The sequence below is a fragment of the Nymphalis io genome, chromosome 22, assembly GCF_905147045.1.
Source record: "Nymphalis io chromosome 22, ilAglIoxx1.1, whole genome shotgun sequence".
NCBI lineage: Eukaryota > Metazoa > Arthropoda > Insecta > Lepidoptera > Nymphalidae > Nymphalis > Nymphalis io.
In genome coordinates this window covers 3775294-3803279 of record NC_065909.1, presented here as the reverse complement: position 1 = coordinate 3803279, position 27986 = coordinate 3775294, and the positions used below count along the sequence as shown (strand labels likewise).

Below are 27986 nucleotides of genomic sequence, written 5' to 3'. Positions count from 1 at the left end.
AAGCAACGAGCTCAACTTTTAATTGGCCTACTTAAAGTGTATCTCAATATAATAATTAAAGCTCAGCATTTTGGGTAGCATTAAACATATTCGATATAATTTTAAATTTAAACATAAGACAAGCATACACACACAACAATATTACACACACAGACGAACAAACACACACACAGTCTTGTGAGACAACAAAGTGTTCCCATAAAAGTTCCAGCCGTTAACATAAATTGAAATTTCTAGTAAGAGGTCAGATACATACACACATACAAAACTCATCACACATGATGCTGATGACATCCTGAACGTTTTCGCCCACGTCGGCTAATCTCAAGACATATTAGACAACTGCGCAACATACACAGATGCACTGTCTATTCCCTCACAACCAAAAATCGATAGAACGGCAACCCGCCACGACCGGAAAAACTTCAGGTGCAGGAACAACTTTACATATGTACATACACACAAATGAGTTAAAATGGTTGCCGCTTCAAAAGCTATCGTACAATTTCCTGCACTAAGCGGACGGCAACTCTCTGCTACAATCTCTGTAGCGGTAAGACTGTAACTTAGCGGTGGACGGCTAACAGCATCGACATAAAGGCGGTGAATTTCCTCTCTTTACTTCCCTGAAATTAAGCAACAGTCTGTGTTTGGCACATGATAACTTCATCCGGGCATCTAGGCACCCCAAGCTCTTCGTAACTCAGGCGAAGAAGGATGCAAATATCAAAATATAATAAGATATAATATGCATTTTGGATATGTAGACAAAAGCAGGCGCACCTTTAACCCTAGGCGGTCGCCCAAACGCGCCCCATTCTAACTCTAGCTGAGTTAGGATAAGGCGCGTTTGACCGTAAGCCGGTACTTATTGTTCAGGAGTAAGACACGAAGTGGGATTTGAATCCAGGTCTATGGTGGTGTTATTTAGTTTAAGGCTTTTTTGCGATACAAGGCATGCCTTTTAAGTTCTGTCGTTTCCATATTTCCCGGCAAGTTTGAATTTGGAACTGTTCTATATTCGAATGTGTTTAAATTTTGAATCTCAAAACAGTTGAAAGTATTAGGATTAATGCTATTGTTTAGTCACAGCGTCGATTGGAATCTGTCAGGCTACGTCCGAAAATGAATCTTTCTAAGGAAAATGTTCGTGCAATAATTTTCTACCACTTTAGAAGAGGCCTGACACGGCTTCAGTGTTTTTAAGAGCTAACATCTGTGTTCAGTGATGAAGCCCCATGTCTGCGGACTGTCGAACGCTGGTATTTAGAATTCCAGCGTGGACATACTACTGTTAGTGACAAATCTCGCGAAGGACGCCCAAAATCCGCCTTCACTGAAAATAACATCATTGTTGTGAGACAACTAATTCTCGAAGATCGTCATGTGACGTATCGAGAGATAGAGGCTCTATTAGCCATCTCAGGGACAACCATTTAGAAGATCTTGCATGAAGCGCTTGGTGTGAGAAAGCTAGTTTGCCATTGGATACCGCATCTGCTTTCCAACGATCACAGGGCGGCCCGCGTCAGATGGTGTAAGAAAACTCTTCAAAGGTTCAACCGAGGAGAGTCAAATCATGTCTACGACATCATCAGTAGTGACGAATCTTGGATCTATGCCTACGATCCTGATTCCAAACAACAATCTACAATCTGGGTCTTTCAAGACGAGCCAAAGCCGACTAAAGTTGTTCGTTCTCAAAGCACTTCAAAGAAGATGGTGGCCACGTTCGTTGGAAAAACCGGCCGTGTTGCGACTATTGCACTTGAAGATCGTAGAACGGTTAACGCAGAGTGGTATACCACAGTTTGTTTACTACAAGTCATCGCCGAACTTCGAAAATCTAACTCAAAGCGACGCATCATTCTGCATCACGACAACGCAAGCTCACACAGCGCTCGTCAAACGATTGAGTATTTGAAACAGGAAAAAGTAAAAATTCTTGACCATCCTCCATATAGTCCTGACCTAAGCCCTAACGATTTCTTTACATTTCCTAAAATCAAGAAAAGTCTTCGTGGTCAAAGGTTCCAGTCCGGTGAAGAAGCAGTCGACGCTTTCAAGTTAGGCATTTTGAACACCCCCACTTTAGAGTGAAATAAATGTTATAATAACTGGTTTGAGCGAATGGAAAAGTGTATTAAGCTACGTGGTGAATACTTTGAAAAACAATAAAAACTACTATAAGGTTCTAGTTGTGTTTTTTTCTTCAAACGACAAAACTTAAAAGGCATGCCTCGTAATAACCAAAGTGTAAAAAAAATGATATTTTCAAATCAAATCAAAGAGATCTATGAGTGTTTTAAACCTACGATAAAAGAATTATGATAGAAGAACGACTGTGTGTATAATTATATTTAACAGTGATAAGATAGAAACCGAATTATATGAATTGACATTTATCTTTTCAATTATTTATTTAACTTCTGGTACATTTCATGTATTTCAGATAAACTGATATAAAACTACATGCTTACCGATTTATAAATTAATATATTTATATATGACTACTATTTATACGTAACAGAAATAAAAGTCTAAAGAGAACCAAGTAAGCAAAATCTGGTCTTTTTTCAGTTATATAGTATATCATCATCATCATCATCCTTTTGTCATCAACTGCCATTGAGCACGATCTTCAGCTCTCAATCTCCATCCGCTACCAACCACCTTGCGTATATCGTCACTGTCTAGCTGGAGGGCGTCTTACGCTACGTTTACCAAGGCGTGGTCTTTTTTTATAGAATAAGAGGGCGGACGAGCATATGGGCCACCTTATGGCAAGTGGTCACCAATGCCCATAGATATTGGCATTGTAAGAAATGAAGAAAATAAGAAATGTTAACCATCGCTTATATCTCCAATGCGCCACCAACCTTGGGAACTAAGATGTTATGTCTCTTGTGCCTGTAATTACACTGGCTCACTCACCCTTCAAACCGGAACACAACAATATCAAGTATTGCTGTTTTGCGGTAGAATATCTAATGAGTGAGTGGTACCTACCCAGACGAGCTTGCACAAAGCCCTACCACCAGTCACACACTCCAGAACACGTCATATAAGTAGCTATATATATAAGTAACAGACAAATTGGTACACATATAAAAGTTTACTTAATTGTGAAGAGAATAATCGAACCGGCTACACGCAGGGAAAGAAATGTTAAAATATCTTAAGAATGTGGATAGCAAGGGAGTTTAATTAGTCATTTTTTCTAGAATATCTTTTTTTCCTCTGAAATCTTCATAAAGGCATTAACGGTGCTGAGTCGGCAACCATGAGATAAGATAGTCAGATTAGTTTCGAATCGACGTTTATCATTTTATTTTCTCAACTTCCGGTACATAAATACCAAAAGAAATATAGAAATTTATTTATTTTCAATGGAAGTTAATAAATAAAAATAGTTGTTACAGAATTATTTAACAGTAAACGGCTACTCTCCGAGCTGTCCAGCCCTTAATTTGTCTCCGCAAAAAAATACCATTCATTCGTTCTTCGATGCTGCGTGAGAGAAGAACCAACATGTTTCACTATAATATTAATATAGATTATATAATGAATTCCTTATAATATTATAATGACAGCATTAACCCATATATAGATGGTACTCAATAGTTTCCTTATGATCTATAATAAATAAAATTAAATCGGTATAGGTATGTTACTTCATGTTATAAACAATGAGTTCTAAAGATGTGACCAAGGATTTGAGAAAGCTCGTCTGGTAGCTCGTAGCTCAACTCATGCTAAATAGAAATACATTTTATTGCTATGTTTTATTATGAACGATGAGCCAGCCAGTGTAATAGAATCGATACCAGAATATTACAGTAACAGCCTGACATTTACTGTCCCACAGCTGGGCTAAGGCCTCTTCTCCCTTTTTTGAGGAGAAGGTTTGATCTTACGCTGCTCCAATGCGGGTTGGTGGAATACACATGTGGCAGAAATTAGACCCATGCAGGTTTTCTCACGATGTTTTCCTTCACCGAAAAGCACGAGATGAATTATAACAGAAATTAAGCACATGAAGATTCAGAGGTGCTTGCCCGGGTTTGAATCCGCGTTCATCGGTTAATATTCACGCGTTTTTACCACTGGGCAATCTCGACTTATAACAGAATATTATTTATTGCATAAACTGTGTCAATACATCTTCAAGATCTCATTAGCTACCTAATTAGTTCCAACAGTTTGCCATATTAGGCGTGCAATATGTTACAATCATTGTATTTTAAATTGAAAATTTTACAATTAATTCATTCTGTAATACAATAAAGGGTTTACATATCAAATAAAATTAAATACAATTGGTACGTGAAATAAAATACAATACTCCTTTAAGCTTATGGTTGGTGGCGTTGGGGATGTAGGAAGTGCTATAATCTCTTGCACTGACAATGTCTATGGGGGGTGGTGAGCCGTGCAAGATCGGAAGGCCCATTTGCTTCTGCTCTACAAAAAACATTTATAAAGAAATCAGGCAGTCATAGGGACGGAAAACTGAATAATTGAAATTGTTATAATATTGAAATTGTATATGTGTTCAATTTCCATATATCCAAGTAATAATAGTATGTCGCAAACTTGGTACAAAATATTAATACAGCTTAAATTTAAATCAATAATAATAAATATATAGTTAAAATACATCTTATATTTTTTTTTTTTTTTTTATATCGCCGGGAGGGCAAATGACTCTACTCCACCTGATGGTAAGTGGTAGTAGAGTCCAAACGCGACGACGGCCAGTACAGACGGGAAAAACGTTCTGCACTAGCCGCCTTCGCCTTGCCGGCCCGCAAGATGCCTCTTCACGCCTCGTTTGAAGGAACCTTATTTGTATATACCGTTAGTATTTACATAAATTCCAACCATTATTATCCTCATTAATTTCCACAATACTTAAATTATTAATACATTCAACAACTTCATTATTGAATAGAATTTCTCCTTCACTAGTCTATCCCCTACGATAAACCAGCACAACGCGCTCAAGAAGTTTCCCCTTAAAAAATACAGACTGCTGTTGCGGTTGATCTTCTGTATTGTTATTTAAGTGAACTCGCAAAAGAGGGTTTATATAAAATATAATATAAAACGGATAATTATATTTGTCTACACTCTACACCATTTATGAGAACTGTGATGACAGTCGTAAGTTTATTTTAAGGAATAAATAAATAATGATGATCCTTAATAAGCGAGCATGTATAAGCAACATCTTAATCGCGAACGCCACGTTACCAACGTGTGACGCACGATAATTATCGTCATCACGCCGTCCGTGTATTGTAACATTGCTGTAAGCACGCCGCCATCACGTGACCTCAACCGGCCGTCGTCGCTATGGCACCACCACAATGCCGCCAATATTTTATAACTTCATCTCATTATCACCGTACCACCACTTTTATCATAATGAAAGTTATTGCAAACATCTTAGGTGGAGGGTTAGATCGTAGAGCAACGGTAAGCAACACATTGGCGGTGAAGGAATGATTAATTCTTCTTACAGTGACGGCGTCTAAAGCGGGGTGACCATTTTCCATCAAGCCAACTTGGCTTGAATTAGGCAAATATACCATTTTTATCTTTCTAAAATACTTTAATTCGCTTAAAATTAACCAAAATGTGTAACATTTCGAGTAACCTTCGAACTTTGTATTTATTATAAGGATGTCTTGCTGTTGATCAATGTGTGTGGATGTCTAAATATTAATATATAATTTTTTTCACACAGTCGTTCTTCTATCATAATTCTTTTATCATAGGTTTAAAACACTCGTAGATCTCAAAACGATATTGATATTTCAGGGGTATTATCGCAAAAAACCTTAAACTAAATAACACTTTAGAGAGGTAGGTAAGAGCGCCAGCGTTGACTGCCTCGTATTACTAATGGCTAGACCTGGATTCAAATCCCAGGTCGGGCCAATAAAAAGTTATTCGGGTTTTCTGACGAAAATGCTCAGCAGCAGCCGAGTCTGTAACTTTGAAGTGTGTACACTCCCGTGCCTTGGAAACGTAACGCCGTTGCACGTAAACCCGTCGTTCCTGCACCTGAACCTTTTCGCGACGTTTTCCTTCAACGCCGAACACGTTATGAATTATAAACACTAATCAAGCACAAAAAAAGTCAGTGGTACTTGGTCGAGCTCGAACCCGCTATCTTCGGTTCTTTCTCTTTAATTTAATTTATTTGTGTTTTTAATCTGTTTTCAGTGTAAGTAATTAGTTTATCTGAATTCAATAAAAATATATTATCAATGTCTGTATTGGGGGAATTACTTTACTGGGCATCATTATTTACTTTAAGTACTTTAGAAGGAAATCATTTTGATTATCATTTTTGTTTTTAATAAATCTACATACTTTTAAACAAGTGCTACTCTTTTGATATTTAAATAAGTAAAATGTGAACATTGCTATTAAGTAAGAATTCACTTGGTGTCTTACTCGTGAAACATTAAGCATCGGCTTACGGTCAAACGCGCCCCATCCTAACTCAGCTAGAGTTAGAACGGGGCGCGTTTGGGCGACCGCCTGGGGTTAAAGGGGCGCCTGCTTTTGTCTATATATCTAAAATGCATATTATATCTAATTATATTTTGATATTTGCATCCTTCTTCGCATGTGTTACGAAGAGCTTCGGGTGCCTAGATGCCCGGATGAAGTTATCACGTACCAAACACAGACTGCTGCTTCATATCAGGGAAGTAAAGAGAGGAAATTCACCGCTTTTATGTCGATGCTGTTGGCCGTCCACCGCTAAGTTATAGCCTGACCGCTACATAGATTGCAGCAAAGAGTTGCCGTCCGCTTAGTGCAGGAAATTGTACGATAGCTTTTGAAGCGGCAACCATTTTAGCTCATTTGTGCGCATGTACGTATCTAAAGTTGTTCCTGTGCCTGAAGTCTTTCCGGTCGTGGCGGGTTGCCGTTCTATCGATTTTTGGTTGTGAGGGAATAGAGAGTTCATCTGTGTATGTTGCGCAGTTGTCTAATCTGTCTTAAGATTATCCGATTAGGGCGAAAACGTTCAGGATATCATCAGCATCATGTGTGTGATGAGTCTTGTATGTGTGTGTATGCATCTGACCTCTTACTAGAAATTTCAATTTATGTTAACGGCTGGAACTTTTATGGGAACACTTTGTTGTCTCACAAGACTGTGTGTTTGTTAGTCTGTGTGTCTAATGTTGTTGTGTGTGTATGCTCGTCTTATGTTTATATTTAAAATTATATCGCATAAGTTTAATACTACAGAAAATGCTGAGCTTTAATTATTATATTGAGATACACTTTAAGTAGGCCAATTAAAAGTTCGTAGTTTAAGTCGCTTCGAGTGTGTTTGAGATAATTGCTCACTGAATGCTATTATTGTTTGACTGTTTTAAAAAAAATGTGTATCTTTCGAAAATACTTTAATTCACTTAAAAATTAACCAAAGTGTGTAACATTTCGAGTAACCTTCGAATTTTGTATTTATTTTTTTTTTTATTTTTTTTTATTTATTTTTTTTTATTTATTTATTTTAAGGACCACTAGTAGCTACTACATGTTTTAATGACAAACGTAAAACAATTTAGTGAAAATAGCTAACATGTGAAGCTTTTTAAAGTAGCCACAACAATTACAATATTTGTTTTAAAAATTTAAATTATAAGGATGTTTTGCCGTGTTTAAATATATATATTTAACCGTAACAGCCTGTAAATGTCCCACTGCTAAGGCCTCCTCTCCCTTTTTGAGGAGAAGGTTTGGAGCTTATTCCACCACGCTGCTCCAATGCGGGTTGGTGGAATACACATGTGGCAGAATTTCGATGAAATTAGACACATGCAGGTTTCCTCACGATGTTTTCCTTCACCGAAAAGCACGAGATGAATTATAAACAGAAATTAAGCAATTGGCTTGGCTTGAACCCACGTTCATCGGTTAAGATTCACGCGTTCTTACCACTGGGCCATCTCGACTTGTTATATATTTATACATGTATATTTTTTTTAATGTAACCAAATCTTGACAACAAAATAATATGTATCGAATCCGAGCCAGTAACGACGCGCAATAACATAATAAACGGATCTACTTTAGTTTTTCTAAGCGCTTCTAATTTCAAACACCGTTGAAATATTAAAACAAGATTAATCTCTAGACAGACAAACAAATGAACATAATAATAATAAAAAATGTTTAATATTACTCAGCAAAGTAGAACAAACAAGACTCACCGATCTCGATCGTAAAATGCCAGAAAGTGATGGACCATAATAATTTTATCATATCTAAAGGACACACGCATCAAAAAAACGTATCACCGTATGTATGTTAAAATTGTTCATGAGTGGGATACGAAGGGCGATCTTAGTAAATAACGTTGATGTTCATACTTGACTTAGAATTTTAAAAATGTATCTAAATGTATTCAGGAGTTTTCGGCGGAGTGTGTACAGCGGACCCACCCACTCAGGGAATTTCTATATAAAATACATTAACAATATATATGTATGTATATGTATATTATTTATTAATATATTCTGTCTTATCTGGTCTTATCAATAATTTTATTGAATCATATTAGTGTATCACCGTAAATCGGCTTGTGTGTTGTATAACAGATGTGCTGTTCAAAATTAAAAAAAAAACGTGTATTTGTTCAAGGCAAGATGGATGGCACCTAGGGCCGAATTCTACTAATTTATAACGATTACGATACGTTCCCGATTCAATTCCGATCCAACTTCGAATCATCTGTATTTATTCGAATCGGAACCGAATCGATAATATGTCAACATATACCGTTATGTCGAAATCAAACGTAATTGTTAACTTTTATGGCAATAGTCGATAATTAAATTAAAGAAAAGGAAGACGGAAAAACGGCAACGATCACGCTTCGATTCAATTGCGATAAAGTGACAATTTGTTAGTAGAATTGGCGCCCAGACCACGTGGAAGTACGCCCGACCAAATAAAGTCGGCTGTTGGCGGTCATTTACACAAGTGCACCAGGTTTATCGCCAATCGGGACAAATGGCGAACGCTTGTGAGGCGATTAACATCTGCACCGAACAATTTGTGATACTACACGGCGACCGCTCTGATAAGAATATTACGATGATGAAAAAGAAGAAGTGTGTTTGTTGGTCCTTTTACTTTATTATAAGTATCTAGTAATATTTTAGTACATGAGTCGTCTCTTCGGGACTGCAATTTCAAATCAATTGAACCTGTGAAAGTTGTTAAGACTCATTTGTTTAGTAGAAAATGAGCTGATGATCTCCAAACGCTTGAACAGTTCTTCTTCATTTATAGCTAAGAACCATCGCATTAGGTTTCAAACAAAAAAAAAGCATCAAAGTCATACCATTTGTTTGGAATTCACGAAACCGAAGACAGACACAGAGGTTAAAAATTAACATTAACAAATCATAATTTTAAATCAATTAATAGATTCAGAATCCCTTTAAAGAACGGAAGCACGTTGACGGTAGACGAGACACGCGTCGCTTGTTACCAAAACGAGAATGATGTGGCGGTCATACACACACATATGAATAAGTAACTATTGAAGGCAGGTAACTGTTATTGTGAAGCTACACACGTACAGATATACATATACGCACAGTACACACCCAATTATTTATCATTACCCAGCATAGTTTTATGATAACAAATTTGTTTTTTTTTACTAACAGCTTTACATGCTTTCCGAGGCTGCGATTGAGAATTTCTCAACAGGAAAATGGAATAACTTTATAATGTCATTTGGGCTCGACCCGGGATTTGAACCCAGGACCTTGGGATCTGCGACCTTATACGTTACCCACTAGACTTAAACTTGGTGTTTGGCGGTAGAATGTGTGAAAAGGACTTATCCAGACGGGTATATTTGTAATCTTAATAACGATTCAATTTATTTAAATATTCAGATGGTTTTAAGTAAATATCTGGAATATGGGTCGCACAGTCCTTTGAACATGTAACCCAGTTAAGACTGACCGAATTTATTTTAATTTTCAACAGTGCTATTCAGCTAGTAATGCATAGAATTGCAGCTTGTATTACAAGGACGAAAAAATATTAAATACTTAATAACAATATTAAAAAATATACAACAAAAATCAAAAGTTATACTTTCGCAGCATATTTTTTAAAAATAGTGAGTTGTTTTCTAAACAAAGTGCTTATTTATATTATATGCTAATTAACAATAACAATAACAATCTTGTAATGTGTTTATATTTCTTTATCTGAATTATAAATGGGTAAGTCACGTACAGAATATGCACTGCTGTGTGATCTTGAAGAGAACCGCCATTTTATATTTTACCTTGTCCGTATCTAAATCTAATATCCGTGCACCAACGCCTAATTGCACTTTGATACCGTGCATTAGAGATTAGAGGACCTTGTGTGTCAAGCCACCCTGATGGTTGAACGAAGAGGCTGCCGGTATTAGTAGCAATATAATATCATCAATATTTAAAAAAAATACTTTCACTTCATTCCTATAACATAAATATAGATAAAGCGTATATTTAAATTAATTACAACATACAAAATATTATGATCCTGAATATATATGACAAAAGACATAGATCGAGGTTTTTAAAAAGAGTGACGTCCATCCTGAGGGTGCATCCTATGAGATCGCAATTCGTATTCACACCAAACTAAGACCCGTACAAGAAACGTTTTAAAACAATAAAATTAGTGTGTGTGCCTCAGTTTGATATATTACAATTACTTAACCTTAACAAATAATTACTCGACGGTTAAATTTAACTGTCGTTGTGTTGTTGTTGACCGGAAACGTCGTCACGCCGATAATAACTTTAAAATTATTTGTGGGATTGCGTGAGGAACAAAACTACAGCACTAAACAGATCGAGCACCGGTTTTTTAAAGAGAGCTTTTATAACATGAATGTGCCAGTCCTTTAAGTGTGATATATATTGTAACCTTCTTAAGAAAGAGCCCTACGAATTTTAGATCACCGTGGCGTCGAGCCGTATTTATGTAAGTTACAAGAACTGATGGACCTAATGACAAAAAAACAAGCCTCTATTTTTTTTTACTAAAAAGAATTAAATTGAATTTATTCTTGTATTGTCACCAGCCCCATGCACCCCAGTTTCGACTTATGTAACTATATTAGACTGTGAAAAATTCAGTCCCAATATTTTACCAACTTATGCTAACATAGTTAAATAAAAGTTTATAAAGGATTCGATTATTTTAAGACTAGGGAACTACTTGGTGGTAGAACTTTGTGATTTGGTGATAGAGCTGCGAGCAAGCCCGTCTGGATGGGTACCACCCACTCATCAGATATTCTACCGCCAAACAGCAGTACTTAGTATTATTGTGTCCCGGTTTGAAGGGTGAGTTAGCCAGTGTAACTACAGACACAATGGACATAACATCTTAGTTTCCGAGTTTGGTGGCTCATTGGCGATGTAAGGGATGGTTAATATTTTAAGGTGCCGATGGCTATGGGTGGTGACCATTTACCATCAAGTGGCCCAATTACCGTTTTGCCTTGATACTTTATAAAAAAACAGATTACGTAACCATCCCAAGTACACTAATCACTACGAAAATAATAAAAACAATGTGGAATCTATTTGCTTATATTTTTTTACTATCATACAAAACAATTTTTAAAGTATTTTCCTTATTAATTAAGTAGGTACATATAGTTAGTTCGTGGAATGAATACAATAGCTTAATAGTACATCTGTTGCTAGCTGCAAGATCACGTCTAACGAAATACTATATTATCCTTTTAGCCCTAGGGAATAATTTTACAAACAAAATGTCAATTTAACGCAATTGAATCGAAGCGTAGTCGCTTAAACGTTAAACGTTTTCCTATTTTACTAACTAGTTGCGGTTCTTTCGAAATTCGGAATAGAATCAAATAGGAATAAAATCTGAAACGAACATTTATTGTTACTATTAGTATTTCGTCTTGTTTATTCAACTGTATACTATTTCAATGTTAATTCACACGTTAACTGACACAGACCCTACTCACACGGAGCCTTGTGGCGATTATGTATCTACAGACTGTGTCTAAACCTTCAAGTACGTATGAATAAAAAAAAACTTTAATTAAAAAACGCAGTGTTGTCTGTCTTAAGTGTTTGTGGAGTGTTAGAGTAAATGTTTTTTATTTATTTATTATATATGTATATGAATATATATTATATTAATCAGCCATATTATTGATTATATAAAAAACGTAGTATTAGATACCATGGAAATTAATAAAAACGTAATCTAATCTATCCTGAACTCGCCTGTAGGTTAGAGCGGCAAATACAGTGATCTCGTAATATTTAAACACAATGTCACGAACTAGTACAACGAAGTTCTATATTATAACCGTAAAAAAGTATATTTTCATAATAATAATAATATTAATATAATCCTGGGACATTATTCACACACGGCCATCTGATTTCAAACTAAGCTGAACTCGTACTATGGAAACCAGACAACTGATAAATTACATATACTACTTCTCTTTTGTAAAAATATACTTACATACATAATTACACCCAGACTCAGGACAAATAGACGTGTTTATACACACAAATGTGTGTCCTGGGTGGGAATTGAACCACACATATTCACAACATATCAAGCTTGTATTGTACATCACCCATTTCTACTAATTCATAACGGTACGACAAGTTTTTATTCTCGACGACGACGATTCTATTCCAAACAAAAATAAACCTCAACTGAAACATAACTTTTTAGGAATATGTCAAATCATTAAAAAAGTATTAAATTGTCTATAGTTTCGTTCTAATACACACAGTCAGACAGTCCGCCAGAGAAGAGTGTTTACTTGAATAAATTTTTGACGTAAACTCTCGTTAAAGAATTCTTCTTTTATGATTGTGAATTTGAAGTATTTCTGAACGGGTACGATATTGCAATGTTTGAATAAGCCTAATTCATTTTTGTCATTTTTTTGTTTAACCGGGTTCCACACAACAGCTTTCAATATTTTGTATATTATTTAAAAATACGTTATAAGTACGACCATAACTGCCGAGACCATGATACGGTTGGTTGGTAAGTCGGTTTGTGCGAAATATATTATGTTAGGTAACCTATCTACCATAACGACCAAAGCCTTATGTAATTTATTCAAAAGAAGTGGGGGGATTATGTTCTACATATTTATTTCATTCATTATATTCTGTCAAACGATGTTGAAATAGATTTATATATATATTAATCTCAAAAACAAATATATTTTTGTTTTATGAGAGGGGACAAACGTGCAGGAGGCTCACCTGATGTGACTAACACCGCCCATGGACACCTGCAACACCGGAGGGCTTGCAGGTGTATTGTCAGCCTTTAAGGAATAAGCTATTAATTTGTAGGTTTTTGACAAACATTTTTAAATATTACCAATATTTAAAAATTCTTGGTAACATTAATACCAGTGACGAAATTGTAGCTTAAATGTTTTGATAAATGAAATAAAGACAATTATTAATAGACAATTTATTCTTTTTTATACAATTTCGATTTCCTATAGAAATAAATGAGTGTCCGTTAGTCTAGTGCAGCAGTACTCAACCAGCGGCCTTTTCTGGTTGGCCCGCCTGCGCTACGCCTACTTTATTTTCAACTATTTTAAGTGTGTAAAGTGTTTGAAATATCATGAAATGGTAAAATAAAATATACGCGAAAAATCTGTTCATAGTTATTTAATTTAATTTGTAACACTCCCGAAACCTAAGAAATCATTACCTAAATACTTTGCGGCCCGCGACACAATGAGTACGCATGAGTATGAGTGAAACACGTATTTGTGGCCCCTATAAAGAAAAGGTTGAGATCGCTGGTCTAGTGAATAAATATAAGGCCGAAGATTCCGAAGCCTTAGGTTTAACCACCAGTTAAAAAGTTTTGAAGATTTTCTGTCGAAATTTGCAGCTCGGAATATGAAAATTGGAAGTGTTATTGAATATATTAACCGGGCATGAATCATTTATTAAAGCTATTCTTATAAATGTAACAGTAAATATCAAAAAGACACATGACTATAAGTTTATTATTAAATTATTTATAAAAATATAATAAATACTTTTGGCTATGATTAGTAAAGATTGTTCATACCTCTATTTTTTTTATTACCAACATTTTTTTATGATGTCCTTCCGACCGATTTCGGCTATGGCGATTCTACCATGCTCGAGGGAAACTAACCAACAGTACAGAGCATATTACAGTGCACAAGTGTGTGTGCAAACACAAGTGCACTCTATATTCCCTCACTCTTATAATACGATAAGACGACAATTACGACAGAACCAACGGCTTTATATGATCTCAAGGGAATGTATCAATGCCTGACTAACTCAATAACAAAAAAAATCACTAACTTTTATTGAACCCACGACCCCGTGAACTGTAGCATCACTTGCAACTAAAATCTATATATATATATATATGTGTGTAAAATATACTAAAACGTACCTATTGCAAACACAACACAATTCTCACCCTAATTTTCTACATTGTTAATAATAATTAACACAGTTAACTACATTCTAGACGGGTTAAATTACTTTAAAAATTCCAAACAATTGACCTTTAAACCGTTTGAATTACTGTTAATGACACAAAACACTCACAGAAACTTTACATTGGAGGCGTTTTGTGTACTAAAAATCTAGTATTAAGCAAGTCATCTACATACATGTGTACAAGTGACATTTTTTAAGAACACATTAAGATCATTTCAACGAATTGACAAAATACTAATGTAATACAGACCGATTTCGGCCACGGCCAATCTCAAGAGAGATTAGCCTACTGCGCAGGAGATATTATAGTGTACAAGTGTGTGCGCAAAGACAGGTGCACTCTCTATTCCTTAACTCTCATAATCCGATGGGACAACAATCCGACACGACCGGAAAGAGTTCAGGCGCAGGACCAACGGCTTTACGTGCTTTCCGAGGCACGGGAGTGTACACACTTCTAACTTCCAGACTCCGGGCTGCTACTGAGAATTTTCTGACAGAAAAACCCAATAACTTTTTATTGGCCCGACCTGGGAATTAAACCAATGCCCTCCGAGTCTGCGGACTTACATATAGCCACTGGACCAACAAGGCAGTCAAAATATTACCTATTATATGTTAGGAATATGTCAAAACTATAAAATATACTAAAAATTGTCATGACCTCATCTCGATATCCTTTATAAGGTAGCATTGACAGTCCGCTTCAAGGCTGCGTGTGAGTAAGGTCTAATGGCGTGGACCCATGTCTACGGTGCGGCACCGGCCACCGTGTAGCGGCACGGTGCCGCTGCCGGTAGACGGCGCCATGTACGGTGCACCGCATTGTTTTGCTGTTGCTTAGTTCGCACGTGTCAATAAAAATGACTGAAAAATTTTATCTCGAATTTTTTATTTCACTAGTGGAAGCACGTTTTACAATAATACATTATAATAGACTAGTTTTAGCTTCGCTCGCATGTGAGGGGTAGATTTTAAGAAATTTTATGTCCTTTTCTGGGGCTAAGGCTCTAAGTATGTTTATGCAAAATTTTATGATGATCAGTTAAGTAGTTAAACGTGAAAGTGTAACAAACAACCTCACTTTCATATTTATAATATTAGTAAGGAATGTAGCGTTGGTATTGTAATGTGAAGTAAATGCTATAAGCGGAGTTAAGTGGAGTTTTGCGACGAAGAGTGTTAAGGAGGAATATATATATATATATATATATATATATATATATATAATAATACGATGCTAAGTAAAATCATTAATTTTAAGTTGTTTATTCTATTAGTTTCAACAGGTTATTGTACATTATTTTCGAGGTCGGAAAAGAATGCAATTGCTGGACGAGTAGATTCTGTTAGAGTTCAAGGACATTCTATAAAATTTTATTACTATGTTTTTCCCGCCAATTATTTTTATTTTATATGGCCATCTTTGTTCAGGCATGGGTATCTCGACAATGCAGCCTAGTAACTGTCATATTAAGAACCACAGATTCAAAAACAAACTGGATATAATATTCGAAATAAGACGACAAAAATAGATATTCATAGCACTTTGCTGGAACGGTTCTTTTTTGATCGTTTTCTAATTTGTTATATTATTACCATAAAGAAAAATTGTTCAGAGATTCGGGTTTTATTAATTAAATCAATTTAAACAGAATGTTTTTATTAGTTAATTTAAATATATATTTCAGTGGTATGTTTTTTAAACCAATTGTATTTGTCGGCCAGTATATTAAATATTTTTAATATCGCGTGGTTAATAAAAATATTTATGTAAATAAATATGGAAAAATAAGGGGGTGGAGACATATAGCCGCACAGAAGCCATCTAGGGCTTAACTACAGCAGATATCTCTTCTTTTTTAATTACAATGTTGTAGAAATAAAAAAAAACAAAATTCGGTATGAAATCCTTTATTTATTTTTGGTATTTTTTGCGACAATTTCTTTTTGTTTTATTAACCCACTTTAATGAAATATAAAACTATAAGTTCAAAAGGATTAATCATCAATTTTTTATAATAGTTTACTAAAAATAATTGTTATAACGAAATTTTACTACGCTTTAACCCATCAAATGCAACAAGAGTTAAAAAGGTGAGAATTTTAAATATAATGAAATTACGAACATAATGGGTTTTAATAAAGCTTATTTACTTGCAGCCACAGACATTTCAATATTTAAGTATTGCATAGCCATAAACTAGCCGAATTTCGCTGTATTAACATTAAAATAATAAAAAAAAATTAAACATAATTAAAAAAAGTCATATACAAAATTCTAGTTTTAATTTTATTAGAATTGACATAATCTGTGGTGTAAACAAATGATGTTTTATCTCTAAGTACGATATACAAACTCAAAAACCAAATGAAAAGAGTTTTTCTATCATTTAAGAAAATAATATGTATAAATTTTTAGTATTACCTTACATACACTTAATTATACAAAATATTATCAATTTCGTTCAAGACTGCATTTTTGATTGTCTTTTCACAAAAAAAATCCGAACTAACATTAGGATTTAATTTTTTTTTTTCTTTTTCTGGCGTGTATCTACGCTAGTTGAGCGCCAGTTGAGTTCTGTCAATGTCACGTATATTTAAGATTGTTTAAAAATAAAATCGTGCCTAGAGTTAAAATGTCATTGGTTGCTTTAGATTTTGACATTATATTTCCCGAGTTTTTCATACAAAAAAGTCACCAAAAAACAAATATTATAGATAATTTCATTATAATTACATGATAAGCTGATGTGTGATGTAATTTCGGCATTATCGTAAAGTTCTTATCATATCTAAAAGAAAGTACAATTTTATTCATCACATCAAGGAGTCTTAAATCTTCAAAGAGATATGTAACAATTTTAGTTTACAAAGTCATGTCGTGTCAGATAATAAATTTAATAAATAATTAATTATATTTAATGGATACATTATTTTTTTTTCAAAGTCAGCTGCAAGAGTTGATAAACGAAAATTGACTTTAAAATAGAACAGATAAAGAAGACAATCGTGAAACAAAATTATACCTATTTATTTTCTTATGCAGAACAGTGATCGCATCAATTACAGGATTTTTTATTCCTCAAAGCTGTGAATTAAATTCCTTCGAATAAATTCATTAAATTTCGCTTTCCCCATTTGAATTGAGACATGACAGATAAAACAAATAATAATAATAATATCTTTTATCAGATGTACACAAAATTATTTACCCTATTATAGTTTTAAAGTACAAAATTGTAAGCAATCCAAAAGTATGCTAATGATTTATTTATAGGATTTTATTTAGAAATTATTGACAAATTAAACGAAACTATACTACCCCTTGTTATATACGTTTTAATATAAATTACTATTTGAAAATTTCTATTAAGAGATTCTTTAATATAGATAATAAATGGTGAACACTTCAACTTTTGCAGCTAAAAACTTTAAAAAATAACCATCACACACAGCAACATTATTTTCACTATCCAAAATAAAATTATTGCTACAGCACACAACGATCATTTCATTTTTCTATTATTATTTCGTGATAAACTCAGTTAAACGTGTTTCTGTGATTTTTACTACATTATACACAATAAAATTAGTATTATTAAATCTAAATATACATTTTTAATCTGTATTTCTATAACGGAATGTATTTTTAACATTTGACAATTAGACAGATTAAAATATTATCAATGTATTTTCTTAATAATTGTATCAATACCAGGCTTTGGCAGTAAAAATCACAAAAACACAAATTACTGATTCGCATTCAAACATAATAATAACAAATGTATTTCAACAATTTTACAACAATATATCTAGGAATAAATAAAATATTGGCTATGTTATTATTTTTAGTATTATTTCAGCGGACATGTCAACACTTAAAACCAGATGAGAATTCATATATACAGCCTTAAAATAAAAAATTATGCTTTATAACTCTTGATTCTTTTATTTAATTAAAAAATATACCATTCATAATTCATAAGTGGGTCTCGTCTATTCCCTAATCATAAAGTTTTTGTATCACTAAATGCATAATATAACACCTCTACACGTGTAATGTATAAACTATTAGTTATATTATACGACTTTTATGCCAGCCTTTACTCATCCACAAATAATGAATGAAAGAGACAACTATATTTACTAATATAGCTGTCTCGTTCTATCTTATGACGTTTTTCTGTTGCAATTAGGGTTGCCATACGCAAGTTTTTAATCGCTTTAACTATAAGACTGGCATAACGAACATACAAACAACGTTATGAATTAAGTGATAAAGCTGTGACGAGTACAAGCCACAGCGAGACAAAACATAAGCTAATTCTTATAAAAATACCTCCTTAGTATTATAACGGATATCTAGAAAAATACAGGTATATTGGTAAACTTAAAATTTAAATATCTAGTTATTGTATGAATAAAAGGTCACTTTAAATCTTGCTCATGTTTAAAGCGTTAATTTATTTTATATTTATCATATATTAATACATTTCCTTGAAATTTATTTCAACAAAAGGTTTTATATTAGTATTTATGAGTATTTTATGCTTTTACAGATTTTAATTTAAAAAAATGTATATCCGTTTAATACTAAAGAGGATGCAGCATATGCTACCTTACACTTAATACTTTTTTTAAGGTATTATTTGTCAATTTTTTAACTTTTTTTTATGGCACCACAGCCACATCTCAAAGACAATCACACATTACTTGTGCATAAATAAATCATTTAAATCCTTCGAAATACTCCTCGCACTAGAGTCATAGATATTTAATTAGATATTGTGGAATATTGAAATACTTAAAAACTATTTCAACATTCCAAAATCAATTCACAAATTGTATCAATGAGTTATCGTGTGGCACAGACAATAAATTGTGACAGATGTCAACGATCCTGACATATTGGAGTACAAATTGTCCGATAATACGGCAATTTCTTGTCGTTATAGTCTGTTATTTCCAAATCATTAAAAAAACTGTTATCTTTCATCTTACACACCTGCTGCGTCAAACAACACGTGATAGAAATAATGATATCACGTTTATCTTTACGGATCGTATTTTTCTATCTGTATCTATTATGTCTGCGCCTTTTATTTAAATATATTTAAAAAAAAATTAACGTTTGTCAATTAAAATATCAGACTATTTAACTTAACTGTAAAAAAACAATAAACCGACTCGAGTCCAAAGAATATTTCAAAGGAAAGCAATATAAGACCTTATTGCAATAAACCCAAGTATCATATTGCCCTACAACTGTCTAACATCACAACCGAGGCCAGTAAGCGATGTAGCCTATATAAGCTCATTTCATTGAAATTTCGACTTTTAACAACAACAAAATGAATTCTAAATTTGCATGCACAATGGCATAATATACAAAATGACTGAATAAATTGAGGTAAAGTGTAAAATATATTTTAACTACTGTGTAAAAATATTGATTAAATTATAAGTCGTTCTATAATAACCATAGACAATATAGACAGATGATTATTATCGCTTCGAACTAGCAATTTATTTAATTCAATAAATAATAATCTATTTTATTGTTAAAAACAATTGAATTTAATGGAAACCATATCACAGTTTCATTGATAAAAACGTTAATATATATAATAATAAAGCTAGTCTCGTGTGTGGAGTTAAAGAGAGATAGCAATACTTTTATTAGAATTGACAGCTGTATACCTAAAAAATAAGAACTACTTTAATGAATCTAATTACAAGCTTTTTATCCTTTTATGATTTCATATTTAAAGGAATATTGGTTTCGTTATATTGCGGAAAGTAATTCAATTAATCAATTCTTTATTTAAAAAAATAACCTCCAGTGTAAAATATATTTTAACAATAATAATGAATAAATATCACACTAAAACAGACAGTATGACAAGAAGTTTGATAGAAACAAATATGTATTATAACAGTTTTTAATTATAAACTGACCTAAAAAAATATATTTGTATTTGCGCGATTTTAGTAACTACACGACCTTTATTACTTGATTGATTCAATATTTTTTATGTTTTACTCTCTGGTAATCTACATTCTTGTGGGAAGACACATTTAAACTTTGATATATGTATTATTTAATACAATACAGATAATTAAAAAATGTATCTATTAATTAATGAATAAAAATTATTTGGATGAATATTCACTTTTTTAAGTTAAAATGTGATATATTTTTTATTTATTCGATGTAATCTGTCTATATGTCTATGATAAATATACAAATGACAACTGACTAATTTTTTTTTTATTTACTATAAAGTTCACACCAAGGCCCACATATGGGACACATGGGTTATTGTTACTATTTTTTGGCATAAAGAGATAATCTTTCATCTTTTCATTGGTTATTTTAAAAAAGTTCTTGTTGAATTATTAATTTTTGAATATGTTTTAATAAAATATTCAAATATAAAGTTATATCGTCAGTTGTCATTCTATGTAATATTGTAAAAGGAACCAAAATAAAAGGTAAATAATATCAATATCGTACAAGCTGAAACATAAACGGCTTTACATATAAATTTTATTTAAGGGGTGATGAGTTAACAATGCTGTCTCCCTCTTTCGAGTGTCAAATCAATGATGACCGAAAGAGAGACATCAGTGTTTAACGAAACACCCGCCAAACAACATTTATACAAAAGGGCGTTAATTACTAATTACTAAAATGTCAATGTATATATATATACAAAAATAACACCAAATAAAAATGAAAATTTTGTTTATTTTATTGTGATTTCGATTTCTCATTTGATACATAAAATATAATTTGCATGCATTGAAATAATTGTTTACTAGTTGATAATAAAAAATGGTAATATTTCTAAGTCGTTTTTGGCTTGAACCATATTGTATTGTAATTTCTACGATAATTTGAATGGAATCTTATATTTTATTTAATAAAATTACCACAGATAATTATAATGAAATTTAAAACTTTAGATTATTATTATTGGAATTAAAATTCAAATTTAAAAAATGAATAATATTATTAAATGAAATTTAGAAAGTCCATTCAAATTAGATAAAAAAAATTGTGACAATTATCTATATAAAAATTACACACACATAGCATAAGCATTCACACACACAATTAAAAAGCCTATACCTAAAACTAGATTGCGCACGAGGTGAGCAATAAGAGAAATAAGTAGATTAAAAAAAGTTCTATTTATAACGCCATGTGTTCACTTGTAAACACGTTTTTCGATTTTTGAATTACTTCAATATTGTACACGTGTGTAGTGTAGTATATAAGCAGCTGACACATGGTATTGAGGAGCAGTAATAAATTTATCTTCAAACCTTAAACATCTACTTTATTTACCTAGTCCCGTCCTTACATGGCGACCCTGCCATTTAAGGTTCGGTTTCGGGTTCTAACGAAGTGCAGTATAACAATATAATGTCGCTCTGTGTAATATTGGACATTCGTGTATTTAATTGTTCGAACGTTAGTACCGTCATAATACAAAATGGGCAAAGAACAAAGTAAAGAACAAATTGTGATTGCACAAAATGCCGCAGGAGGCGTGAATTCGGCCGACGTGGAACTAATACACCAAAATCAGAAAGTGACAAATATAATTTTGGGTATTTTTCTTTTACTTTTAATTTTGGGGGCAAAGTTTGCCATATATAAATTATATAAACGCTGCCACATAAACTGGATGCGTCAGGAGATGGCCAGGAGCGCTTTCAGACGTTCGAGGCGGGGACCAGAGACTGGAGAAATAAATCAGGAACGTGTCGTTTAGCCTGGAGACGCATCAATAGATGTTTATAAAAAAAATAGGAGTGTAAAAGTGTGAAAAATATATAAAAGGAGAAGTGAAATAGTGTCATCAGCAAAGGTGTTATGGTATTATAGACAATAGATATATTCATATTTTATCATTATTTTTAAGTGTATATTTTTAAGCCGTTTCTTAAGATTTAAATGGATCATATATTAGATATAAAACATCAAATTGAAAATATAAAAATAAATTTAATTAAACTAAGTAAAGGGAAAAGAACTAAAAAATTGTTAGAACAGAAATATTTAGAGGCAAAAAGTTTATATGACGAATATATAAAATATCGTGACGAGTTAAACTTTAATGCATCTAAAGGGTATATAAAAAAGGAAGAGATAAATTACTTATTAGTTGCTTGCGAAGAAATTGAATCGCTTTATCAAAAAATTCAAACAACTTGTTTAGTTAGTGACCAAGATTTTAGCACCATGACTGACTTTGACATGAAAACTGCTACTTCTCTTCTACCTATTATGACAGGAGATGAAGAAGTTACTAAAAAATTAATAGATTGTATCGAATTCTATAGCCAAACCATTAGGAAAGAACATGAACAGTTACTTATTTCTTTTGTCCTTAAAACTCGTTTAACTAAAAATGCCAAATTACGTTTGTTATCTAACTATGAATCTTCCACAGAACTTATTGCCGACATGAAAAATAATCTGTTGACTAAGCAGTCAGCCACGGCACTACAAATAGAAATGTTAAAATCTAGACAAGGTTCGCAGAGTATTGAGGAATTTGGTAAGAAACTTGAGGATTTATTTGTTGAATTGACTATTTCCCAAGCTAACGGTGACGATAACGCGTTTAAAATATTGAGACCCGTAAACGAAAAATTAGCAATACAGCGATTCACCGAAGGTTTGAGGAACAGTCGATTAAGCACTATTTTAGCGGCCCGCAACTACTCAGAGCTGAAAGATGTTATAAGAGCAGCCAAAGACGAGGAACTGTCGCGTCAAGGCTCTTTTACATCAGCTGAAACGATTTTCACGACTCAACATCGAGGTAAGTACCAACCATCTTATAGGGGGCATAGTAGAGGTCGAGTATTAAACAACGCACGCCAACATTACACGCCAAATAGTTCATTTAGGCCGATGCCGAATCAAACATCTAGTTTATACCACCGAGGAAACAATAGAGGATCCACAAGTAATTCTCGAGGACGCGGACATAATTTTGAACGTGCAGTATCGCGAGGTAGAAATAATAACGGAAGAAAACAGCATGGGTATCTTATGAATCAATCCCAAAACGATATACAGGTTACTACTTCGGAAAATAATCAAAACTTAGAGTTTTTTCGATCCTAACTTTATTCTAGCATGCAATACATATAATAATTTCGTAGAGTTTACAATATTAGGTACCAAATATAGAATGCTAATTGACACGGGCGCCTCGATGTCAGTGATTAAATACGATGTAATAAGAGATAGGAATATTCCAATACATCCAAAACGCGTAGCCGTAAATGGTATTGGTGGCACCTCGTACACCGAGGGCTATGTTTACATACCGTTTACCTTATGTGGAATAGAATTCAAACATAAGTTTTATGTCTTAAAGAATTTGCCTTGTATTCAAGATGGTTTAATCGGACAAGAATTTTTAACTAATTATAATTGTGTAGTAAATTACGAAAATAATACATTTACTTTAAATAGCTTCGACAAACCAATTACGCTCTCCTTAGGTTTAGGAAAATTAGGTAAAAATACATTTATAAAGGTACCTCCGAGGTGTGAAAAGTTTTTTCAAGTTGATTCTTATTTGAATGAATCGTGTGTTATATTTCCCAGAGAATTGTGTGAAGGTGTATTTATCGCTGGAAGTATCTGTCAACCGAAAGAGGGAAAAATATTTATTCAAATTTTAAATACTCGCGAAACAGAAATTAATCTTAGTTATTTTAGGCCTGAAATTGATTTATTATCGAATTATAATATTTGTTCGTTTAACAAAGAAAATTTGGACGGAAAAAGAGTTCGGAAATTATTATCATTAATTAAATTGAATCATTTGAACAAAGAAGAAAGCATTAGTATACAAAGTATTTGTGCGAAATATGCTGACGTATTTTTCTTGCCAGGAGACAAGTTAGGTACGTGTAATCTTTACGAACAAAATATACAACTAAAAGCTAATACGAATCCGGTCTATACTAAACAATATAGATTACCGTTTTCTCAACGTGATGAAATAGAAAAACAAGTTCAAAAAATGTTGGCCAATGATATTATCGAACCCGCTAACAGCGAATGGTCTAGCCCAGTACTATTAGTACCTAAAAAATCAGAAGATAATAATAAAAGCTGGCGTTTAGTGATAGATTTTCGGAAATTAAATGATTGTATAATGCATGACAAATTTCCCCTTCCGAATATAAGTGATATATTAGACTCACTTTCAGGAGCTATTTATTTTTCTCAATTAGATTTAACACAAGCTTATTATCAAACGAAGCTAAATGCTGACAGTAGGAAATATACCGCATTCACAACACCGTCTGGCCAGTATCAAATGACCCGTATGCCTATGGGTTTGAAAACCAGTCCTGGTTCATTTTCACGCTTAATGACAGTAGCAATGTCGGGACTTAATTACGATAAATGTTTTGTATATTTGGATAATTTAATTTGTTTCGGAAGAAATTTAGATAGTCATAATAAAAATTTGTTAGATATTTTAACAAGGCTTAGAAAAGTTAATTTAAAATTAAATCCTGATAAGTGCGATTTTCTTCGAAAAGAAATTTTATACCTCGGACACGTGGTATCAGCGGACGGCATTAAACCAGATCCAGAAAAAATTAAGGCGTTAATTAATTATCCGGTTCCTAAAAACGTAGACGAGCTCAAACGATTTGTAGCCTTTGCGAACTATTATCGAAAGTTTATTCCGAATTTCGCCCAAATCTGTATTCCATTAAATGATTTATGTCGTAAAAATGTAATATTTAATTGGGATAAAAACTGTCAAAAATCATTTAGTACTTTAAAAGAAATGTTAATGAGCCCTCCAATATTACAATATCCTATTTTCGATTATAATAACACATTTATACTACAGACAGACGCCTCAGGGTATGCAATAGGTGCGATTTTATGTAATGCTGATCGTAGACCAATAGCTTACGCCAGTCGTAGTTTAAATAAAGCTGAACGTAGGTATCCAACGATTGAGAAAGAGCTTTTAGCGATTGTTTGGTCTGTTAAATATTTTAGACCGTATCTCTATGGACGAAAGTTCATTATAGAAACAGATCATAGACCCTTAATATTTTTATACAATATGACAGATCCTTCCAGTAGATTGTTAAAATTTCGGCTAATACTTGAAGAGTATGATTTTAAGGTTACTTATGTGAAAGGGTGTGATAATGTAGCTGCAGATGCATTGTCACGCATAGAAATTAGTAGTGAAGAATTAAAGGCGATGAATGATCATATTTTGTCAGTACTTACAAGGGCACAAAAGAAGAAGCTTGATGAAAAACCTTGTAATTCTAAAAACCGCCAAACACAAAATAATGTTAAAATTCAATCAATCAATCAATCAACAGCCAATCATTGTCCACTGCTGAACATAGGCCTCTCCCAAGGTGCGCCAAAGCTCCCTGTCCTCCGCCTTCCGCATCCAGTTGGTGCCCGCCACCTTTTTAAGGTCATCGGTCCACGTGGCTGGAGGGCGCCCTACGCTGCGCTTGACGATCTCCACTCTAGGACTCGTCTGCTCCAACGGCCATCGGTCCTACGACATATGTGACCAGCCTACTTCCACTTCAGCCTGCTAATTTTGCAAGCTATGTCGGTGAATCCGGTTCTTTTCCGGATAATCTCATTTCTGATCTTATCCTTCAAAGATACTCCGAGCATAGCTCGCTCCATAGCACGCTGAGCGACTTTGAATTTGTGGACTAGTCCCGCAGTTAGTGTCCACGTTTCGGTACCGTATGTCATGGCAGGTAAGACGCATTGGTTGAAGACTTTCGTCTTCAAACATTGCGGTATAGACGACTAGAGGACTTGACGAAGGTTGCCAAATGCTGCCCATCCCAAGCGAATTCTTCGATCGGCTTCCTTCTCGAAGTTGTTCCTACCGACTTGTATTATCTGTCCTAGGTAGGTATATTCACTAACAACTTCGAGATGTTTCCCCTAGACGTATATCGGTCCCGGCACAACATACCTATTAAACATGACCTTGGTCTTGTCCAAGTTCATACCGAGACCGACACACCGGGAAGACTTGCCTAGGCTATGCAGCATTTCGGTGAGTTGTTCCAGCGACTCTGCTATAATGACGATATCGTCGGCAAATCGAAGGTGTGAAATGTACTCGCCGTTTACATTGACTCCATACTCAGTCCAATCCAGCGTCTTGAAAATGTCTTCCAACGCGTTGGTGAACAGTTTCGGGGATATTACATCCCCCTGTCTCACCCCTCTGCGCAGTTGGATCGCCTTCGTCTTACAGTCCTAGATGTGGACAGTCATTGTAGCGGCGTTGTACAGACATCTCAGTACCTCGATATATCTCCAGTCTATATGACATCTCTGCAATGAGTCGAGCACTGCCCAGGTTTCGATGGAGTCGAAGGCTTTCTCGTAGTCCACAAATGCCATACACAGCGGCTGATTGTACTCTTCGGTCTTCTACACAATCTGCCGAACAGTATGGATGTGGTCCACGGTGCTGTAGCCTGATCGAAAGCCGGCTTGCTCTGGGGGCTGGAACTCGTCAAGTCGTCTGGCGATGGCGGTTTTAATATTATGCCAATAAATTACACTGGCAATGTTTATACATGTTGGTGTATTTATTCGGTCCTTTCTAATAAGCGTTATTTAGCGGCGCATTAGTTAAACGATGCCGTGTCTCCTTCTTTCGAATGGCAAACCAATAATGAGAAAAAGGGAAAATCACGGCCCTAGTTATAAACGTTACATAGCGGTTATTTAAATTCGAAATTATAGTTTATGAGTAAAGTCGAATATTTTTAAATTAATTAAAAACATAATATTTACAAATGAATAAATGGCTTATCGTACGCTATGTATAAAATTGTAAAGAAATCGAAAAACAATATTATTAATAGTCCATAGACGTCGATAGAATAAATGTCAAATTGACGGTAATACCATAGACAAAAATATTCGACTGTGGGACACGTCACACATATTTTTATACACTATGTTTCTTTTTTTATAAATTAAAAACTAGAGTTTCGTTATTTTGTTTAATGGTATGATTTATAATATATCAATACGAGTGAAGGTCCCTAGTCTATACAATGTTAGAATGCCGAATAGAATTGCCTACGGGGTAATATTTACATAAATTAAATAAAACTAATCTACTAAAAAAACGCGCCTTGGCGCAATTGTGGTGCTCTCGAGAAAAAATATTATTTGCACATGTTTATTTTTTTGTATTCATTTTTATCACAATAATCACACGCTCTCGCAAATTGTCCAATGATTTTAGAAAAAATACATTTTTATGATATCTAATATTATTATTATTATTTTTTTGAACGTCAAAAAATATTTACAACTCCTTATAA

At 33.7% G+C, this 27986-nt stretch overlaps 2 long non-coding RNA genes across 2 annotated transcripts in view; both read left to right on the top strand.

The window, feature by feature from the left end:
* The window catches only part of LOC126777392 (uncharacterized), a 172593-nt gene that overhangs the window by 27373 nt on the left and 117234 nt on the right, over window positions 1-27986 (top strand). The window lies entirely within an intron of this gene.
* On the top strand, window positions 27549-27809 carry LOC126777393 (uncharacterized). The gene is made up of 2 exons (XR_007670037.1): window positions 27549-27615; window positions 27646-27809. It is a non-coding gene; the product is annotated as an uncharacterized LOC126777393 (long non-coding RNA).